The 14286-nt window shown below is 40.4% G+C and overlaps 2 long non-coding RNA genes across 3 annotated transcripts; one reads left to right on the top strand and one right to left on the bottom strand.

Moving 5' to 3' along the window:
- The first annotated feature begins 1096 nt into the window (after nt 1-1096).
- Nucleotides 1097-3066, top strand: LOC308394917. 2 transcript variants are annotated; one of them, XR_013971308.1, is made up of 4 exons: nt 1097-1179; nt 1342-1399; nt 2474-2591; nt 2757-3066. It is a non-coding gene; the product is annotated as an uncharacterized lncRNA (long non-coding RNA). The 2 variants fall into 2 exon arrangements; XR_013971309.1 differs by having other exon boundaries at nt 1102-1179; nt 2471-2591.
- A 98-nt stretch (nt 3067-3164) lies between these two features.
- On the bottom strand, nt 3165-7159 carry LOC308394953. The gene is made up of 3 exons (XR_013971322.1): nt 6980-7159; nt 6758-6815; nt 3165-3573 (listed from the first exon to the last, which is right to left on the bottom strand). It is a non-coding gene; the product is annotated as an uncharacterized lncRNA (long non-coding RNA).
- Between the last annotated feature and the right edge of the window lie 7127 nt (nt 7160-14286).

The raw sequence follows: 14286 nt of genomic DNA, 5'->3' as shown, positions 1-14286 counted from the left end.
TCCCAACGTTGGCAGTGGTATATGTTCCTGTAAGTTTACTACTTTACTCCCGTTTCATGAAAAAGCAGCTCTCTGCTCGACTCCTCTCCTGCACACACACTTTGCTCCGCCTCCTTTTCCGGCTCTGCTGTGATTTGTTGCTGTGCGGTCACGTGACTAAGCAGACCAACGTAACCATGTGGGGTGTTATTTCAAAAGTAGCGCCTATCTCCTTTTCCTAAACTCTTTTTCTTGCCCTCGTTGGAAACGTCATCGTGGGAAGGAGATTTGCTAAGGACTCAGGGAAAGAGAGGACCGGTGCTGAGAATTGGAACAGCCTTAGGCTGTATCCCAATTCAGGTTCTGCAGCCCTAAAGTACGCAGCCTTAACGGTCCACAAGGGCCGCGTACTCAAAGACCGCTAAGGCCGGAAGTGCGAGGCTTGTGAAATGCCGGTCGATCTCCGTCGCGCTGCCCAGGTTGCCTAGCAACCATGATACTAACCGCTGGAAACGTTTCATACAGCTTTGTTTGAGAGAAATGAAGGAGAACATATTTTGTTCATTTGTTCGTTTGTTTCTACTTTGTGTGATTTAATAAGTATCTGAGGCTGAGACCACATGACTGTAAAACATGATTGTTGGGCTTCATTTCTGTACTGAACAGTCATTTTAAGATTAGCTAGTAAATAACAATTATGTTGTTCATGAGACCAAAGTCAGTGTAAATATAATATGGCCAATATTATAGTTATTATATTAATCATTATTAGTTATTACAGCAGTGAACTTGAACAATTCACGTAAACAATTCACTTTTATTGTCACATCACATGTGCAGGTACACTGGTACAGTATGGAAGAAATATAGTATCATCAGAATTCAAGTATTTTTAGACATTGAATTTATGACACTGATTTTTTATCCTCCAAATTTCCCTGCAAAAATATTCACCTGCAAAAATTCACCTGCAAAAATTCACCTGAAAAAAATTCACCTGCAAAAATTCACCTGAAAAAAATTCACCTGAAAAAATTCGCCTGCAAAAATTCAACTGCAAAAGTGATGAACTTTAATGACCCAAGCCAGAGCAATCAGCACCAGATCGAGTCGAGTGGCTCTCAGCCAATTAAATTACGCTGTTTGATCACATGACACCGTTAGCCAGCAGTGTGTCTCCTAAAAGAGAGCTGTTTAAAGGTGAGTGATTAAGTTTTTCTCCTAAATAGAGATCATTACAGAACGCCTAGTCCTATTTAAAATCCCATTTATTTTTATTATTTTTTTTATCATCTACTCGAACTAAGGAAAACGTTTGACTAACTCAAAGACAATTTCCACGCCTCCCCTGCCTGTCTGCAGAGGCAGTTTTGAATTTAGGAGCAGCAAGATGGAAGCGGCAAACCCTGGCGATTCTCCGGTAAGTATATTGTTATTTATCTTCAAGTTTGTCTTTTGAAACCTTAATTTTATTTAAATCCGTTGCTCACGTATAAAGTACACAGACGGGGTCTTTGCTCAACTCGTCTGAGGCGTGTCTCACTAAGCGCTACATGCTAGCATCCTGCTAACCGAGCTACCATTTACATGCTGTGCTTTAGAAAATAGGATACTCGTTAAAAAAATACTCCGCAGATATTGATAGATAGACGAACACTGCAAATATAATGTTGGAAACGAGAACGGCCTTTGGTGAAGGGGTAAAATACACCATGAATAAAGCCATATAGTGAATTGGCTGCCATGGTTGCAGAACAGCCTGATTTAATGACAAGAATGGGGAAGAGTGAGGTGAAGTGAACCAAAGCCACAAAACACAGTCAGAAGAGGCGGCAAAAGGGCAGTGATCTGTCCGTCAGTATGAAGTTGGTGTGTGCTTTGGTAAACAAAAACTCCAGACCGGTAGCAGGAAGATGGGAGACTCGTGTTTCACTGGAATAGTGGTGAATTAAAACATCCTTTGTTGGGGACATTTCGGTGTAAATGCATCCATACAGGTGAGACAGAGGCAGACCAGACAGTGAAGAAAACAAGGCAAACATTAGAAATATTAAAACGGAAATATAGGATTAATATAACATACAATTTGGGAAAATGTAAGGAACGCAATGTAAATGATATTGTAAAGTCATTAAAACAGCATACTCTGATTAAAAGAAACATGTAATTGGGTAGGATAATAATGTTAAAAAAACATGTACAAGATGGGTATGTATACTTGTAGCCAGAATTTAACAACTATAAAGTTGTAGCATGTCAGTACCTTACCCCATCCATTATATCCACACTTTCAGAAAAGGATATGGTCAATATCTTTACAAATACTATCTAAACTTAAACGGGATATTCCCTCTGCTTCTTCTGCTTCTCGTATACACCCTCAGGGTTTGTGATCAGCCAGCGGCTGATATGATCATTAATCCTGTAAAATAATATTCTTTCGGTTTATGAATCTGTTTGCATGGATTTCTTAATCCGTTTCCACTGTTAGCAGAAGTTGTGCATGCAGTTTTGGTGTGCTGCTCTCCAAGACTACAAGCTGCGTTAAAGTTGGAAGTAACTGGCCGATGTTCCACTGCTAAAAGACCATCTGTTCATCAAGAAATGACCAGGTGAAAAAGTCATAAACTAAACACTCTGCATGAGCATGGAATTTAGGATGCAACTTTATATCTTACCTGCTCTACACTCAGGGCTTGAATTACAACAACAGTCAATCACATAAAAAATTATACTTTTGGTAGTTCTGTGTCTCTGTCTCTCTCCTCCAAACCCAGATGGCTGCTGGTACTGAACCGGGTTCTGGTTCTGCTGGAGTTTTTCCTCTGCACTGTCACTTCATGCTGCTCAGTGTGAGGGATTGTTGCGGTTGAGTCCATATGTCCTGCGAACAACTGCTGGGCAATGACACCATGCAATCTTCTGGGATTCCTTGGATAGAAAACCTGTGAACTGCACTTGTCCTTGGTCTTCACAGCTCACCTTTTTACTGTTTATTGAATCAAAATGCTCCAGTGACATGGATTCTACATTGTAACTGATGTGATGTTCTATAAAGTGGTTTTAATAAAAAAAAGGCAAAAATTAGTTTGTTTCTTTATTCAATTTTTGAACAGCGATACTCATTCAGTAAATGCAAATTATTTACACGGCAGTACACTATAGGCATAAATCTAGACCCCTAGATAAAACATGATGGCATTATAGCAGTGACAACTCCTCCACAGTAGCAGGTGGGATTTTTCTGTTTTGAGGACGGCTCCTTTTACCTGTCACTACAGATGGTCTGTTTATGTTTTGATTGAGAGCCTTTTTTTGGGCAGCTGAAGAGGAGAAGTCCATCTTATGGCCAACCTCTGGCTGTATCTTGGTCATATTACCCAGCAAAACCCAGTATGCAGGTTCATCTGTAACAGTCCTTGTGCCACGGATCAACACTGTTGCTTCTACATTAAACAGAAGAGCAGTGACGTGGGTGCAGGTCTCCGTGACTCCGGCCTTACAGCTGCAGCGGGCGGCTTCAACCTTCCCTGTGATGCTCACAGTGACCCATGGCTGCAATGCAGGTTCATTCAGTCTTTGAGAGTGCAGGACCTGAAACACACACAAAGTTCTTGTCTTTAAATGAACTATGAGCCAAGGCTGACATAAATGTTTTATCTACTTAATCATAAATGTAACAGTGTTTAGAAAGTTAGCACATACATGTAATTTTTCATTTCTTTATGTGTCCATTGCTGCAGGTTATAGTGTAAATCTGCCTGTTCTGTCAGAAACCTGCCTGCAGAAAATGAACCTAAAGTATGTAATGCAAGGATGTAATCACTTTCAAAATGGAGAAAGCATAAAGTGACAATTATGAATCACCTTATATGATAAGGAGATTCTGCAGGTCATTAATCAACGTATAAAACTAAAATAAAATGTATTTTTAGTGACACAAGATACAAATATGGAAGCAAGATGTATAATCGCTCAGTTTGGGGAAATTGTGGGTAGCCTGCAAGGGCCTCAACTTCTCCATACCCACAATGTGCAACAAATGGGCACAGCTGATCTTCAACAGTGGAACATCGGCCAGTTACTTCCAACTTTAACACAGCTTGTAGTCTTGGAGAGCAGCACACCAAAACTGCATGCACAACTTCTGCTAACAGTGGAAATGGATTAAGAAATCCATGCAAACAGATTCATAAACCGAAAGAATATTATTTTACAGGATTAATGATCATATCAGCCGCTGGCTGATCACAAACCCTGAGGGTGTATACGAGAAGCAGAAGAAGCAGAGGGAATATCCCATTTAAGTTTAGATAGTATTTGTAAAGATATTGACCATATCCTTTTCTGAAAGTGTGGATATAATGGATGGGGTAAGGTACTGACATGCTACAACTTTATAGTTGTTAAATTCTGGCTACAAGTATACATACCCATCTTGTACATGTTTTTTTAACATTATTATCCTACCCAATTACATGTTTCTTTTAATCAGAGTATGCTGTTTTAATGACTTTACAATATCATTTACATTGCGTTCCTTACATTTTCCCAAATTGTATGTTATATTAATCCTATATTTCCGTTTTAATATTTCTAATGTTTGCCTTGTTTTCTTCACTGTCTGGTCTGCCTCTGTCTCACCTGTATGGATGCATTTACACCGAAATGTCCCCAACAAAGGATGTTTTAATTCACCACTATTCCAGTGAAACACGAGTCTCCCATCTTCCTGCTACCGGTCTGGAGTTTTTGTTCACCAAAGCACACACCAACTTCATACTGACGGACAGATCACTGCCCTTTTGCCGCCTCTTCTGACTGTGTTTTGTGGCTTTGGTTCACTTCACCTCACTCTTCCCCATTCTTGTCATTAAATCAGGCTGTTCTGCAACCATGGCAGCCAATTCACTATATGGCTTTATTCATGGTGTATTTTACCCCTTCACCAAAGGCCGTTCTCGTTTCCAACATTATATTTGCAGTGTTCGTCTATCTATCAATATCTGCGGAGTATTTTTTTAACGAGTATCCTATTTTCTAAAGCACAGCATGTAAATGGTAGCTCGGTTAGCAGGATGCTAGCATGTAGCGCTTAGTGAGACACGCCTCAGACGAGTTGAGCAAAGACCCCGTCTGTGTACTTTATACGTGAGCAACGGATTTAAATAACATTAACGTTTCAAAAGACAAACTTGAAGATAAACTAGAAAGTGCATTTTCTGAAGAAACTGCAGTGTGAATGCTTGAATCTGAATGTATGCACTGAAATGAATTAATTGCTGAATTTTGAGTTAAAAATATTGAATGAGATTAAAAAAAAACAAAAAAAAAAACGAATTTAACCTGAAAACAAAGGTGCTGAACTGCTAAAAGCTGAAGGTTACACAGAAGAAGGAGTTGGAAAAAAACTGAAAATGTTTTAAATGTAAATTAGAAAACCCTAAGAAATGAGAAAAGAACATTTAGAGTCAGAAAACATCTGAATGAATATTAAAAGGTCATATTCTTTGAATCACTGAATGACTCAAATGTGATCCCTCCACTTTGATCCACACAGTTTAAAAAGTTTAAATGTCTGAGCTTTGAAAGATACGGTGTTGGAAAGAGAACAATAATGGCGACAATTTGAGGGTAAAATGATGGCTGTAACACTGTGGACACAGCAGCAGTTGAAAGAGAAGTGCTTAAGATGAATCTTGGTACAGTGGCAGGCAGAGCTCGTTAAGCAGGCAGGTGTGAGCCTGGTTGCTATAGTGACCGCACCCAATGGCTCCATACACACGTACACAGACATGCGCCTCACTTTTGCTGCTTAAAATGAACAGAAAAGTCAGGCCGAAACAAATCGTTCCCAAATGAAAAGTAAAAGTCGTATTGACAAAATTCTTTCACCGTGAGCGACAGCAGCTTCTAGTCTACTGAATTCTCAGTTTTCATGCCTGTGGAGTTTATTATATGGACGTGGTGACAGTGGAAAGACACCATGCTCTTCTGATTTTCAAACGAACCTTCTGAGCCATTTTAACATTAGAGTCTATGGAAGAGTTGGAGGGAGGAAGCTGTGCATTGGTGACATTTACGAAAGAACCATAACACCTAGTACAATAGTAAACACATTGGATGAAAGAGGACAGCGATGGCTACGTTTTGAGGGTAAAATCATACCTGTAGAGCAAACGCTGCGGACACAGCAGCAGTTTTAAAAAAGATTTTAAGATTAATTTTTTTGCTCCTCTCACTCTAGCAGTTGAGCTGTCTCACTCTAGCCCCAACATTCCGTCCCATACACACCCATTATAAACTCTGAAACGGGTGAAAAAACATCATGAAACTTAAACTGGAACTGAAGAAAAAGTATAATAGATATTGAAAAGATAAATACAAGTTCAATAGTTGAATGTCTTGTCTTCGTTTTAAAGTTTGAATGGTGGCTCTATGTCAATGTATGTGGAAATAGATACAGTTTAAAGAGGAGGAATTTGAATGAGAATTTGAAGGGTCTCCCCATTGAAATACATTATAAATTTTTGTTAAATAAAGTTGAATAAAATAAAAAATATAAATGTTAAAAATGAGAAAAATAGAAGCAGTGTTGTCCAAAAGAATAGGAATCTAACGGTGTTTGAATGGTTTTTCTAAGTTGAACGGTTTTGAAGGAGATAGATTACAAAAAACGTACGGAATACAGAATAATAATAAATAAAATAGAATAAAGATTAGAAGAACAATACTGTGAATGCTTTTCAAGCATTCACACTAATAACAATATACTTACCGGAGAATCGCCAGGGTTTGCCGCTTCCATCTTGCTGCTCCTAAATTCAAAACTGCCTCTGCAGACAGGCAGGGGAGGCGTGGAAATTGTCTTTGAGTTAGTCAAACGTTTTCCTTAGTTCGAGTAGATGATAAAAAAATAAAAAAATAAATAAATGGGATTTTAAGTAGGACTAGGCATTCTGTAATGATCTCTATTTAGGAGAAAAACTTAATCACTCACCTTTAAACAGCTCTCTTTTAGGAGACACACTGCTGGCTAACGGTGTCATGTGATCAAACAGCGTAATTTAATTGGCTGAGAGCCACTCGACTCGATCTGGTGCTGATTGCTCTGGCTTGGGTCATTAAAGTTCATCACTTTTGCAGTTGAATTTTTGCAGGCGAATTTTTGCAGGTGAATTTTTTTCAGGTGAATTTTTGCAGGTGAATTTTTGCAGGTGAATATTTTTGCAGGGAAATTTGGAGGATAAAAATTCAGTGTCATAAATTCAATGTCTAAAAATACTTGAATTCTGATGATACTATATTTCTTCCATAGTACAGCACATGTGAGTGAACTCTGTGTCAAACACTGAGCTTCAGTAAAGATTCAAGTTTCAGTTATTTATATTTCCCATCACCATAAATCTTCACTCAAAGACAAGAATCTTTTACAGTGTATAAATATGTATAGATGTATTATATGTAAGAGACAAATAATGTTCATTTAATTTGTTGGCATTACTAAATTTGGCTCAATGCTTACATATATGTGCAAAATGAAAATGTACGAGCTGTGATAACTGTTTCTGATAGAATGAAGAGTAGACTGATATATTAAATATTCCTTTATTGGATGAGGAAATCAGACCATGTCATAACTGCTTTAAGTCATACAGAATAGATATCAGAGCCTTAAACATGCTGACTTCTGCTAAATGGGTCAAACTGGGCAGAAAGTCTACAAACACATAACATCCTTATAGAATATGATGTAACATTATAGAAAACCCACAAAACGCTACGTCCAGATGAACAGATTCAACTTTTGGAGATTTACTTTGCTGGATGATTGAGAATGCATCAAGACGAAATATTGTTTGGTCTGGGTCTAAACAGAGTGCATTGAGTGCATAGCTGGATTGGCCATCGGGCATACCGGGCATTTGCTGGCCGCTGGCGATATTTTGTTTTTATGGGCCGATGGATTTTTATTTTTTTTTAGGAAGGGTATAGATAATGAAAGGTGTTGGATTGGTCAATTGGTCATGATCGACTCTTGGCTGGACCAATTACAGCCGAGGAGGCCGGATGCACCCTCCCCCTTGTTTAGCAATCACGTGATTTTCGCGCATTGCATGCCAGGAACTCGTGGCAAAACAATCCAAGTACCGCATCAAATGCAAGCGTTTGCAGCGCCGCAAAATGTTCATTCTCCGGTTCCAATACCTTCTTGTTTTTTCTTTGCCGCACAAAAAAGGAATGTATAAAACAAAAGGAGAACAATGCCGGTCCGTACAAAGACAGACTCGACGAAAAGACAAAGAAAAGATACGAGGAAAAAATCAAAGGAGTGAAAGTGTCAGACCCTTACGAGCACACAGAGGGACAAAAGACATTAGCGTGCTGCCCAACTTTCACCACGCTCAGATTTATAATTACACGGTTCTTGGAGTGAGTGCATACACTCATGAAGTTTAGTAACTTCAGGTCACTGCAACAAGCCCAGGTACAGTTTACCGACGGATGGGTGCAGGACCTTGAAATGCACCGTGTAGAACGAAAGACCATCGTACGAACAAAGGTAAGTTTACCAGTCTCACAAATCGTCGTCATAAATACACATTCGTTAACCGTTTATTAATATAACCTTTGAGCTCAACGGTAATTAATTAGTAGTGGAAATAATTTCTGGTAGCATTACAGAAATGTAGCAGTGACAATAATATTGTATGCTGTAATCGTACTGGACAATTAGTGATACAAAAAACCTGTTTTCTCCTGTGAATAAAAGTATATGTTTTTGTCAATGTACCATGGTAATAACAGAAGCGAAACGCAATATTGTGTCAGGAAAATTCACTATTTATGCACAATAAACAAAGGAGCATAGCGCCACAATTTCTGTTCAGCGCCAGACTTGCTTGTAACCTATATCACCAATTATGTTAAGAAAAATGACGCATTAACTACAACAAAACTCTGACCTTTGTGGGAATGCTTGGAGCAGACTAACATGTGAGCTGGAGTGTTCTGGGACGTTATATTTGGTATATCCAGACCATCCGTCGGCTCTTACTTCGGAAACATGGCTTAAAAATGTCTCTTCAACGATGTAATCCGATAAAAAAAACGATCTCTCTACCCGTCGGCTTCCCGTGGCTGTCATGCGACCGACTATTGAAGTTAATAATACAACAGCTTCTTGCCATTTTTTGTGTTTCTTTTTATTGCTGTGTAACTGAGTTCAATTGAAAGCCTGCGTGCGCTAGTACCTCTTGCCACAAGTTCCCAGAATCCTTTGCGGTTTAACACTGAATGACGTCAAATTTTCAATCTTTATCCTGGTGGGCCGGTCTCTAGTCAAAATGCCCGGGCCAATTTTTTGTCCCAGTCCAGCCTTGATTGTGTGTGACGTCTTCTTTTGCGCAGGCAACATGAGCCTGCACACATTAATTTTGTGATAAGTGATATTATTGAAAATTCTCTGTGTGTAAGTACAGTTTAGTGCTGTCTGATCATCACTCTGATTGACTGCTGTAGAAGTGAACAGTGTTACTTTGACCTTTAACCTCGCTGCGCTGTGTTGTTTCCTCTTTTTCAGATCACAAAATCATCACAGCTGAGTCTGGACAGGACGTCACTCTGACATGTCAAGCTCAAGCTCACATCGTCATAGTTGTAGAGTGGAGCAGAACTGAAGAACAGAACTGGAAGATGAAGAACTTGTCCTTTTATATCAGCATGGATGACTTGTTCCAGATTACCAGCATCCATCTTTTGAGAACCAGGTGGATCTGAAGGACAGACAGATAGCTGATGGAGACGTGTCTTTGATTCTGAAGAATGTGAGACAAGATGATGCTGGAACATACGAGTGTCATGTCATCAAGAGAGCTGGAAAACCTTTGAAGCTCATCAGCGTCATCAGTCTGAAAGTTGGTTCTCTAAGTGAGTGAGGAGTGTTCAGTGTGTTTGAGATCTTCGGCTCTTTTAGCTGCGCTGCCTTATTGCTCCTAAATAGCTCTGTTTTCACAATCACTGAGATCCTTCTATTTTAGCCTAGCTGTGAATGATCTGTATTGGTAGTGTCCCGATTCGAAATATTGAGGCAAGGAACAAACCAACACTGGCCCAGAAGAGTTCAGTCAAATGATGATTTATTGAATACACGTGTGGGAAGATGTACACTGCAACTCATCAGCATAGATCTTCTCCAAACAACTCAATTCAGAATAGTTTTATTCATCTCAGGGTTCAGCCCCTTCTGCATCTGCAATGTACATAATTATGCTTACCGTATTTTCACAACCATAAGGCGCACTTAAAAGTCTTAGATTTTCTTCAAAAAGTACGGCGCGCCCTATAGCGCAGTGCGCCCTGTGTCTTGTAAGGAGGACGTAGTAGAGAACACCATGAGAACGCTAAAGGGTGAAGTGTGTGCGTTGACTTTATTGCACATACCTGTATAAAAGAACAGGTATGTGCGTTATGCAGGACATCGTTGTTTTAACAACCCTGAAAATGGCAAAGAGACACGCTTACGAAGCACAGTTTAAACTGAAGGCCATCAGCTACGCGGAGGAACATGGAAATCGAGCAGCGGCGAGAGAATTTAAGAATAATGAATCGATGGTTCGCAAGTGGAGGAAGCTGGAAAACAAGCTCCGACAGGTCAAGAAGACGCAGCTGACATAAGGCGATCATCGAGCAAAGAACGAGCGGGAGAAGCGTTTCGACGGTCACCATTTGGCTAAAAGCAGTTTCACTTTCACTTTTTATGAAACGGTGCCATTTTTCCATCCGGACCAGGACTACGGTAGCGCAGCAACTTCCACCGGATTATAAGGAAAAGCTGGCCATCTTCCGCTCCTACTGCAGCAAACACATCGGCGACAAACACATCCAGCGATGGATGACCGATGGAGACCACAGTTTCACCAAGAGTGGAAGGCAGCGCCGGGCGAGTTACGCCACAATTTGCCAATGGATTGTAGATGCTTGTGCTAACATGGCTGCTGGCACTGTTGTTCGAGCTTTCGCAAAAGCCGGCATCATTTCCGAGGAGCCGCACGGCACGGAAAGTGACTCTGACAGTGAAGAAAGTGAACCTGGCATGTTTGATGGAGATTTAGCGCAGCTGTTCAATTCAGACACAGAGGATGAGGACTTCGATGGGTTTGATTGATGATAAAAATGTGAGTACCAAACTTTGTTTTGCTCCTGCTTTATTTTTAAATACGCACACTTGTATGCTTGTGTGTTGTTGATGATGACGATTACTGGTAATAAAAATGTGAGTGAGGTACCGAACTCAGGTTTGCTCCCGCTTTATTTTTTAAATACGCATACGGTACTTGTATGCGCCCTATGATCCAGTGCGCCTTATGTGTGTGTTAAATACAGTAATGGCACACATAACTGAGACTGCGCCTTTTAGCACAGTGCGTCTTATGGTCGTGAAAATACGGTAAGTTACAGTAAATCATCATGTGGCGGAGGTGTGGTCCGGCGCGCGGCTGCAGGGGAGGAGTGGTGCAGTGGGCTCAACGGGGCGGTGCTGGTAAGAACAGCTGATGGCGGTTTGGACTGATGGTGGTTTTCCTTCCCTTTATATAGTGAGGCGGAGAGGAGTGGAGGGAAAGGAAGCTGGGGAAACCGACCGCTGTCAAACGGTGTTCTGCTGTAATTCTGTGGACACTCACAATAAACGTGCATCTGATGATAACGACCTGTGTGTGGGTGTATCTGTGCCTAGCGTGTGTCACACATCACTTAAAAATAGCTAAAATAGACAGAGATGTTACTCTTTCCAGTACTTTCTTCCATACATGGTAATTAAATTCATTCTCCGAATAGCCCCTGGGGACTTTACACTTTCTTCACTCTTCTTCTGTCACTTTTTACTAGGCAAGCTCAACTGCAGGTAGAAGCTAAATGAATTCAAGGCCTTTGCTTACAAAGGTCTACATTTAAATCATATTTGTCTGTAAGCGTGAATGCTGTTTTAACCTTCCATTGCTCCAAATCACCTTACACAATAGATTGTGAAGACATCGCGCTTCACAAAGCTTGAAACCTTCAATAGACTGAGAATCAACTCTTATGAGCACAACTACTGATGTGACGTTCTGTATCGAGGCTTTGAAGCTTGTGTCGAGTAATGGAGGGGGCGTTTCCGTGATGCGCGTATCGAGTAGGGCTGGGCGATATGACCCAAAATTCATATCTCGATATTTTTTAGCTGGATGGCGATATAAGATATATATCTCGATTTTTTTTTTTAAAAGCCATAAGTTAAGAACAAAAAGAGAGTTCCTAGTCACACTGTGTCCCAGATGTCACACGGGCACTTTTATTTACACACAGCGTAGATGTACATGAAGAAATTACTCAAAAATAAATTATCAGCATTTATTAAATAATCATGGTCCATAAATAAAAGAAAACAATGTTGTTTTTGTGCATAACAAAAAGCTCACAATTGTGCAGTCAAAATGTAAACTAATAGACGCTGAGCATAATAACAAAGAGACAGATTTCACAGCTGCACCACGTCTCTGAACAGGTCCTTATACACACACAGTACGTATCACTCCGCGAGGCTCCTCCTCGGTAGCCGTAATCCTCCGACAATCCATCAAGTGGTGCAGCTCCGTAGCTTAGCAAAGTCATATTAAAACATTTTTTGACAGATTGCTGAGCGCTGTGTACCACATAAAATCGGTTCGCGGTCAGTAAGCACAACCAGAATTCATACATAAGGTGCACTGTCGATTTTTGAGAAAATGAAAGGATTTTAGGCCGTGCAGCCCCTCCGGGCTGCATGTCGTTAGCGCGGTTAGCTCGCTAGCGCGGTTAGCTCGCTAACACGTTGACGCCGTCCAGCCCCACGCACGGTAACTCGCTAACGGAGATATTCCGCTTTCATCTTGTCATTGCCTGCAGGTGAAGCTAAGGGGGAGGGGGGAGTTGTGTTCAGTGAAGGAGAGGTGAGGCCGAGTAACGTTGCGTAGAGACAAAAGTGGACGAAAGAGAGGTATACCTGCGGCTCCACAAGTATAATTATAACGTAACATAGACTATATCGATATAAACGATATTGTCACATCTTATATCTCGTATGAAAATATATCGATATTTTTAAAAAACTCGATATATCGCCCAGCCCTAGTATCGAGGCTTGCTTCATTTATGGGAGGGGCTGAAAATGATGACGTCCAAAGCCTCGCTGCCCGGCTGTACCACGTGACTGGTTCATGAAGTGGTTCGAACTTTGCCGTGAGATATGACAGCGATATAAACCCCTCAGACTTCATTCAAAATGTAGGTGTTTGATGGAGAGTTGCAGTTAGTGAGAGTTTGGAGACCGTTTGGAGGTTTATGAGAGTGAGGAGAGACAGTCTGGAGAGAATGGAGCCAGCTAAGAAGAGGAGGATGTCCTCCCCTGTGTGGGAACATTTTGATCTTATTCCTCCCAACAAGGTATGTAAATTTCTACAGAAGATGTATTTTCATAATACTGATGGTGCAATACAATTTATGTTAAGCTGTCTGTACTTTTGTACAAGGTGAAGTGTTTGCTATGTGCCAGGGAGCTGGGATATAACAACAACACCTCATCCATGCTTAGGCACTACAGAGCTTTGCATGACAATAAGGGGAACACCGATTGTGGAGCAAGACCAGGTGAGCCATCAAATGCCATGATAATATAGCATGCAGCAATGTTACTAAATGATATAACAATATTATACAGCTGTTATCATTTACGTGTTTGATATTTATATTTGTGCTTTATCTTTATTGTCTTTCCTCAGGAGAACAATCTCAAATAGATGAAGACCTGGTTAGCATGGTGATTGAGGACTCCCAGCCATTTAGCATTGTGGAGGACAAAGGATTCAAAAGATTTGTTAAATCATTAAATCCTAGCTACGTTCTCCCCACTAAAGGTTATAAAAGCAGTGAAAATTTAGTTTTTACAGAATAAAATGTGAACAGGCAGGACTGAGGCTCAAAGCCTCAGTGTGTAGCTGTCCATACCTCAACGTTACAAAAGCACAACTACTGTCCACACCCCAACCACACCTCACCTCACAGTAAATGATCATTTCCATTTTAAGCATTTCCAAATAATCATTTTCCATACTGCCAGTATAAATATACACAGTATACTGCCATCACTACAATATAGATGTTTTACACACTCCTTTTGTTGTTGACATTTACAGGCTGTGTGCAAAAGGCCACACTCTTCAAATTCATGCCAACTAATATTTTTACGTCCAGTAGATGTCCTACTAGAGCAAATGAAGCTTCATCTGC

This window comes from Rhamphochromis sp. 'chilingali' (genome assembly GCF_963969265.1).
Source record: "Rhamphochromis sp. 'chilingali' genome assembly, chromosome: 1".
Taxonomy (NCBI): domain Eukaryota; kingdom Metazoa; phylum Chordata; class Actinopteri; order Cichliformes; family Cichlidae; genus Rhamphochromis; species Rhamphochromis sp. 'chilingali'.
This window is presented reverse-complemented; position numbering and strand designations above follow the sequence as displayed.